Genomic DNA, 7,834 nt, shown 5'->3' with positions numbered 1-7,834 from the left:
CAAATTTTGTGAACCTCATCAATAAAGTGAGGATACTCATACCTAAACATAGTTCTTGTGAACATCATATGAGATTATATGTTGAACTTGCTTTCTGAAACATAAAGCATTTTACTAAATACAAAATCATCTCAATTTATCATGTGGGCAGAATAGAGTTTTGGTCAAAATCATGTATAGATCATTTCTCAAAAGTTACTCTGTACCTAGTAGATGCCAACTAGCTTCACAACCTGGGAAGCTATTTTGTTAATTGCCACCCTAGAGTATGCCACCCTAGAGTATGTAAACAAGCCTCCAAATGGTCTTCTACTCAGACTCACAGCATGAATAGCAAAACCAAGGGGGTCTGGGAACTATCTCCAACTTTTTTGTTTGTAGAAGTTCTACTGAAAAGTAATAAGTGCATTCTAAATAGGCTTAATTTAGGAAGAAAATTGAGAGGAAGGTACAGAGTTTCCATGTAGCACCTGTCCACACACACGCACAGTCTCTCCTATTATTGACATCCCCCACAGAGTGGTACATGGTTTTGTGTTTTTCTGTTTTGTTTTCTTTATACAGTTGATGAGTCTACATTGAAACATCATCATTCAAAGTCCATGGTTTAAATTTAGTGTTCACTTTTGGTGCTGTGCATTCCATAGGTTTGGAGAAATGTATAATGACATGTAGCCATCATTAAAGTATGACAAATAATAGTTGCATTGCCCTAAAAATCCTTTGTCCTCTACTTATTCATCCCTGTCCCTGTTTATCTTAATGCCCTTCATCTCTTTTTTGTAGCATAGGCTGTTACTCTAGAAATCACGGCATTGTCTTTGTTTTTCCCCAACAGTGCAGTACCTTCTTACTTGAAACATCAGACACCATCATAGTGTTTCCTAATCTAACCACAAGAAATGTTGAAAAAGAGTGGAGTAATTTGAGGAAGCTTTTATTTTAATTACAAGTTTGAATGCCTCTTTATCCAGGCTTCTCATATCCAATCTCATCACCATGGTCATTTGGGTCACTTAAAAGCAACCAATTCTCAAACCAGTTATAGTCACTAAAATATGCTCCTCAGCTCAATAGTTTCAGCACCTTGCTAGTCTCCATAACAACAATCAACATACAGATTCCATATTACGTGAAATTTGAAATTCTACTAACAACAAATGCAATTTCTTTATCAAGAAAGATTCAACTAGTTCATTTGTCTTATTTTAATCAGAATCAAGTATGTATGACAAGCTGAGGCAAATCATCGCTGCTCAGGGGGTTGATGAAATGTATTTCTTCCCACCTCAGATTGTTTGTTTTTTCAGTTCATTAGGAAGCTCTCAGGAACGCTGCATATATACTTGGTGTACTCTATTTGATGCAGGGAATTAACACTTAACATTTCTTCAAGGTTGAGTAAAACAGATTTATACAGTTCTCTCCCCACACTCCTTCTGCTCATGTTGCCTAATCAAAATGTATTTCAGTTTGTCAGTCCAAGGCACTCTGCTGAGAACATTTAACAAGGAAAATGAGAAGATAAATGTCAGTCTCATGGTACCATCAAGAACACGAGATCCTCACAAGAAAACCACAGCTAAATCTATTGTGTGATAAAGCACATCAGTGTGAGGGTTTTCAATTTGAAAAAAAAAAAAAGTGTTGAGGCGGGGGAGAATTAAATAATCATTGCCTCAAAAACAGAGTTAACCAAAAGGGGTGGTATTATAACTAAAAATGGTCAAAATTAGGAGTTGAATACAAATATTTAGTTTCTCATGTACCAGTTTCCTCATCTATGAGTTAGGAAAAAAACATTCAACATTCACATGGTTTCCCTTTATAAAAATTGGCCATTATGAATTCTAGAAAAAAAATCATTCTGGTTTTTATTACACAAATATTCTGATTATTTGATAGAACATAATTTGATGTACTGATCTTTCCATAAACAAGACTAGAAGTTTCTGGTGAAATTTTTTTACTTATCTTTGTTAATTTTTAAAGTTTTTGTTGGTTTTGTTTTGCTTTTAACATTAAAACAGACACGGTTAAGCTTATTTTAGTAAGCTCATGCTTAAAGTACATGATAGCAGTTTGTTCTAGAAAAGTAATTATTGCTTTATTATAAAGCTATTATTAAATAATGTAAAAACAATGGGTGATTGGATTGAAAATAAGAATTCAAGGAAGATATATCACACCAATAGTATTATAAAATTAAACAGCATTTAATCAATCAGCTGTTTAATAGAATTAGTTAATGTAGTTAGAATCAAACAATTCTAGCCACAAATAGAACAGTCTCATATTCTTTTGAGAAGAAAGCAAAAATTACATGAAAATCATCAAATCAGAAGAAGATATAGCTACGACAGGCATATAAACAGGCAGGTACAGAAGATTAAGAAGTGACAAATGACAGAACAGTGTACAGAAGTAAAACATGAAAACCCACTGGTTTAAAAAGCATAGGATTTTGTGTGATATAATCCTACATTCTTCAGTAAATTCCAATAATTATGATGTCATATGTTTTTCATTCAACAACCATCATCATTCATTGTTTTCTCCTTATACGTAGGATACTACAGTAGATGTTGGGAAAACAGTGACAAATGGCCCCCATGTCCATAATATTTACCACATTATAAGGATGACAAATGAGCAGTCAAGTGCAATACAGCATCATAAACAGTGTGATGGTGGTCATCCATGTTCTGTGGGAGCCTGCAGGATGAGAGAAGAGAAAGAGGAAGAGAAGTTTGTCTGTTGTATCTTTTATATTTGAACAGAAGTCCAAAAAGTGTTGCTATTTAGTAAGATGCCTCTGGATGTCTTATGGAAAATGGAATTGCCGTGTTTAAGACTGTAGACAGGGTAAGAGTAAGAATCCAGACTCACTAGAAAAGAATTAAGTAATAATTTCAGAAAGGAACATAACAAATTCAAAATTGCTATAGTAATTTTTAAAGCTTCAATGCTTAAATCGGCCATCTAGAGCCTTTGGCTACTTAGAAGTAATTAATAAAACCCAAGTTTCCTAATTTTCTTTTGGAATAGTTTTAGATTTATGGAAAATTTGCAAATATAGTTCAGAGAGTCCTCATATACTCTTCACCCAGCTTTCCCTCTTAACTCTGTCTCATGAAAAGTAATCAAATGTAGCTTCCTCTGTAGTTCTCTGATGGCTCTAAGATGCAGCTGTTTTCACAACTGCAGAAATTAAAGTGCCCAGAGGAAACTCAGGTCAAAAAAAGAGCAAGAGGGGAACGGAAATCTCTAATGAAGGAGATAACTTTCTAAATGGATCTTGAGTTTGGGCGCAGTGGCTCATGCCTGTAATCCCAGCACTTTGGGAGGCTAAGGCAGGCAGATCACTTGAGGTCAGGAGAGGGAGTCCAGCCTGGCCAACACAGTAAAACGCCCTCTACTAAAAAAAAAAGAAAGAAAGAAAGAAAAAAAACCCTAAAATTAGCCGGGCTTGATGGCAGGCGCCTGTAATCGCAGCTACTCCGGAGGCTGAGGCAGGAGAATTACTCCCACCCGGGAGGTAGAGGTTGCAGTGAGCCAATATTGCGCTACTGCACTCCTGCCTTGGCATCAGAGCAAGACCTTGTCTCAAAAAATTAAAATAAAAATAAAGGAATCTTCAATTTAGATGAATCAACTGATTCAAGTTATGTGTGATCTATATTTCTGTATTTTCCATCTCTACTCTTTGAACACATTTTATAGTCCCCTTGTTTTTATGCAATAAAGTAGAAATTCATGCATTGACTCTGATTTTTCACTGTGAATCTCTAGAAGTATTCCCAGAAGCCTACAGAGATAAAATCTGAAGTTAGACTAGTTATATAAATCACAGAGGTCAAATAATGATGCTTTTGAATCCAGAAATGTCACCAGCAAGTAGTAGTTAGAGTTTGATTATATAAGATCATATGTGTCTGGGTTTTTAAAAAATATCCATTTGGTTTTTATTCCAAATATTTAATTAAAAAACTGAACAATTATAAAAATTAATATAACTGCTTTGGATTTGCTCTAATCAGTAAAGAAACACTTAAGCATTATGAAAGTTCCTGTCACAGCTCTGATTTGTATTTTTCTGCATTAATTAAAAATTGGTTTTAATCCAAGTATCAAAGATAATGAAGAAAAACAAACACTTTAGAAATTTAATAAGGTCATTTAACGAATCCTGTGGAAAACTTTCTTGAGATGTTATTTTGGAAGGTTTTTCTAATTTTTTTTCCAATAAAAAGTAAATATGATGTGCACAACTTTTCAAAATTTAAAATGCATACATTATAAAAGTATTTTTCAATGTATCTGTATCATTTATCCAAATTTTTTTAAAAAACAAAATAGGTCTACATGACAATTTTTATATTAGAAAATTGTATTCTAGACAATAAGTCCAGACTTGGGAAAAGAGAACAAATTACCTGGTGTGATGGTTAGCTTTATGTGTCACTGGGCTATGGGATGTTAAGACAGTTGGTAAAACATTATTTCTGGTTGTTTCGCTATAGGTGTTTCTGGAAGAGACTAGAATTTGAATCAGTAGTCTGAGTTAAAAATATCTACTCTCACCCATGTGGATAAGTATCCTCCAATCCCTTGAGGGCCCAAATAAAAGAAAAATTGGTAGAAAGAGCAAATTCTGTCTCTCTATGAGCTGGGACATCTATCTTCTCCTACTCTGGGATATCAAACCTCCTGGTTCTCAGGCCTTCTTCTAACTCCAGGATTTATACCATTTCCTTCCACCTGCAACCCCATGCCTCTCAGCATCCTCAGACCTTCAGACCAAGCCTGAAGAATTGTATCATATGCTTTTCTGGGTCTGCAGCTTACAGATAGCATATCATGGGACTTTTTGGCCTCCATAATCCCATAGATCAATTCCCATAATAAATCATCTCTCTATCTATCTATCTATCTATCTATCTATCTATCTATCTATCTCATATTGTTTTAGTTTCTCTGGAGAATTCTAACTAATACACCTGGTTTTCTGAACAACAACAACTGAAAAAACACAAAGAGAGAAAGAGATGGGTGTAGATGGCAGAACTTATAGACTAAAAGATAGGTAAGAGATATAAGCAACCACAATGCATGGACTTTATTTGAATCCCAGTCCAAACCACTAAACAGTTAAAAAATGTATAAGATAACCAAGGAAATGTGAACACTGACTGGATATTAAATGACATTAAGAAATTATCAAGATGTGACATTAAAATGTAATAGTGATAGCTTATGGTATCATGTATCTTTTGCCTCTATCATTTACAGGTACATACTGAAACACCTAGAAATAAAATTATATGTTTATTGGTATTTTCATAAAAATAATTTTGAGACAGCAATGTGTAGGGGTGGCTATTGATAAAACAATACTGGCTATGAATTTAAAATGTTTGATGCTGCTGATGAAAACATGGAGTTTGTTATAATATCTCCTGGACTTTTAAAAAATATTTGAAATTGTTTATAAAAAGAGTATTTCAAAAATGTATTCCAGTACCAGTTATTAGACTAACTAGACATAGAACCATCAGAAAATCAGTCAATATCTTTTGTGCTTTGTTTCCTCTTTGGTGAAACAATGGATAGACTCCAATTTAATTCACATTCATTCAACAAATACTTACTACAATATTCATTCCAGCTCCAAACAACGTAATTTTCAATTTCTCCCAGTCTGCCACAATTGTTATTATAAAATAGTTCCATCACCCACTAACTCTACAATGTCATTTTAAGAATCATTGAATTCATTGATTTGTTTAACTGTTTATTCATTCACCGAGTGCCAGTCACCATGCTAGAAATGGATTTAAAAAATAAAAATAAAGGCATTGAATTTTGGCCTTATTGTCTAGTCATGTATAAAATTAATACAACTAATGCAGTGAAGTGAAATTCATAAATACATTATTTAAGTTAAACTGGCTTTGATTTTTGAAGTATAAACACAAGATTTTAGACAACCCCCTCCCCCTCCCTAGAAAGCCTCATTCATAAGAAGTCTGTCTTCTTGACTAGAAAGAGGAAAATTCTCATTCATGTTGGCCAAGGAAGAAAGGGTATCCTTTTGTGAGGCCTGAAAAATACCCCTCATCCTTAGAGCAAGTTTCAGAAAAGAGTTTGAGGACAGAGAGTTTCAATAATTAGGTTTTTGCTCTTTCACTCTCTTTTTCCTTTTTAGAAAAATGCAAGATATAACACCAAGGAAAATTACAGAAGGGGGACATTGTGCTGAAGATATAAGGCATAATTTTAACTTGGTTCTTTCTAGTCTCACAACCATAGTCAGTGCTTTAAGTTCTCCTCAGTGATTAGAAATAGGCAAACAGTAGTGACCTTGCCCCAACCTGCACAGAACAGACCTGAGTCTGTATCTCCCCTGACTGAACCAATGGCTCGCCTAGGTTGTTCACACTGGGCCACAAGCAAAAATGGTTATGATGCCTGTTTATTTAAGACAGACACAGTATCACCTTCTAAAACTCAGTGAATATGGACAAAACAGTGTTTATATGCCATTATTTTCTTCCCCCCCTCTCTCTCCCCCACTAACCTGATTCAAATCAAATATAAAAACTTTAAAATATTTGGTTTACATAGTTTATCTCAAATCACTGCTTGTACACAATAATAGTCACTGATTTCTTAGACCCTGTTGAAATGCAAAACATTCTGTTAGGAAAACCAAGAGACATTACATCATCTTTCATAAAACTGGCTTTCTTTTTTCTATTTTAAGAAATGTCTGTTTACAATGTCATGCCTTGTGGGTGGAGATAGATATAAGTAGATGCCTTATTGAAAGCAGTGTGTGACAAACTCAGATTTCAAAAACTTGAGAGAGCGATTAAAACGCAGATATCACAGACTCAAATATACAGGTGCATCAGTAGTTGAATCTTCTAGTAACTATACTCATCTACAATCTTTTAAGAATTATTTTTCCCCTGCTGCACTGAAGGCTCCTGCATTTATGGATATTTCAGTATGTATTATTCTTGACACTCTAATATTGTTAGAAAATTGTGATGTTTTTTTAAAGCTTCCTTTGCCAGAGTAACAATAATCGATTTATACTTTATTACTGTGTATATGGCAGAGAACTACAAATAAAATATATTGTGCCTGTTAATTTTTATTTTAAATATTTCAGATGCTTGCCACTGATCTAATTATCTTCAGATCAGCTTCCCTTGACTCCCTAGATTCTACCAAATTTTCCTATTACTCTTTTCTATTAATCTCTGCCCTGCATCCATCCCAGTCACACTTTTTGCCTGGGCTCCTGATTATTTAACATCTCGCTATTTCATTAGTAATGCATATTTAATACTTTCTGGGCTGAATCATTTATTGATGTGTACAGCTAGACTAAGAGAATGGAATCAGGTCACTTTGGGGCACATAGCCAGAACTGGTTTCCTAAATCCACAACCACAGAACCCTCATAGGTTTGCAATTTCTTTCCCTTCATCAGTGGTTCTCATATGTTAGCATGTATCAGAGTCACTTGGAGGGATTGTTGAATCACAGACTGCTGGGCTGCCCCTGATTCAGTATGGCTGAGGAGGGCCTGACTATCTGCATTTCTAACAAGTTCCCAGTTGAAGCTTGAGTTGCTAGTCAGATCCACATTTTACAACGGCTCCAGATGAAGGTCTGTGATTATTATGGCTCTCAGTTATTCCCATCCAAATTAATATATAATTCAACTCTTTCCTGTGTCTAGAAGAATTCAACAGATTCTTGCCAAAAATGGCCACATCCCATCAAAAATTGTAAACAATAATAATGCTATATATAATTT

At 34.6% G+C, this 7,834-nt stretch overlaps 1 long non-coding RNA gene across 5 annotated transcripts in view; it reads right to left on the bottom strand.

The window, feature by feature from the left end:
* Positions 1 to 921: 921 nt before the first annotated feature.
* The window catches only part of LOC101925508 (uncharacterized), a 373,900-nt gene continuing 366,987 nt past the window's right edge, over positions 922 to 7,834 (bottom strand). For 4 of the 5 annotated variants that reach the window (XR_010584620.2, XR_012430867.1, XR_010584615.2 and 1 more), the window contains one exon: positions 1,504 to 2,715. This is a non-coding gene — a long non-coding RNA (uncharacterized lncRNA). The other variant, XR_010584614.2, reaches the window with a different exon arrangement.

This window comes from Macaca fascicularis, chromosome 1 (genome assembly GCF_037993035.2).
Source record: "Macaca fascicularis isolate 582-1 chromosome 1, T2T-MFA8v1.1".
Lineage (NCBI taxonomy): Eukaryota > Metazoa > Chordata > Mammalia > Primates > Cercopithecidae > Macaca > Macaca fascicularis.
This window is presented reverse-complemented; position numbering and strand designations above follow the sequence as displayed.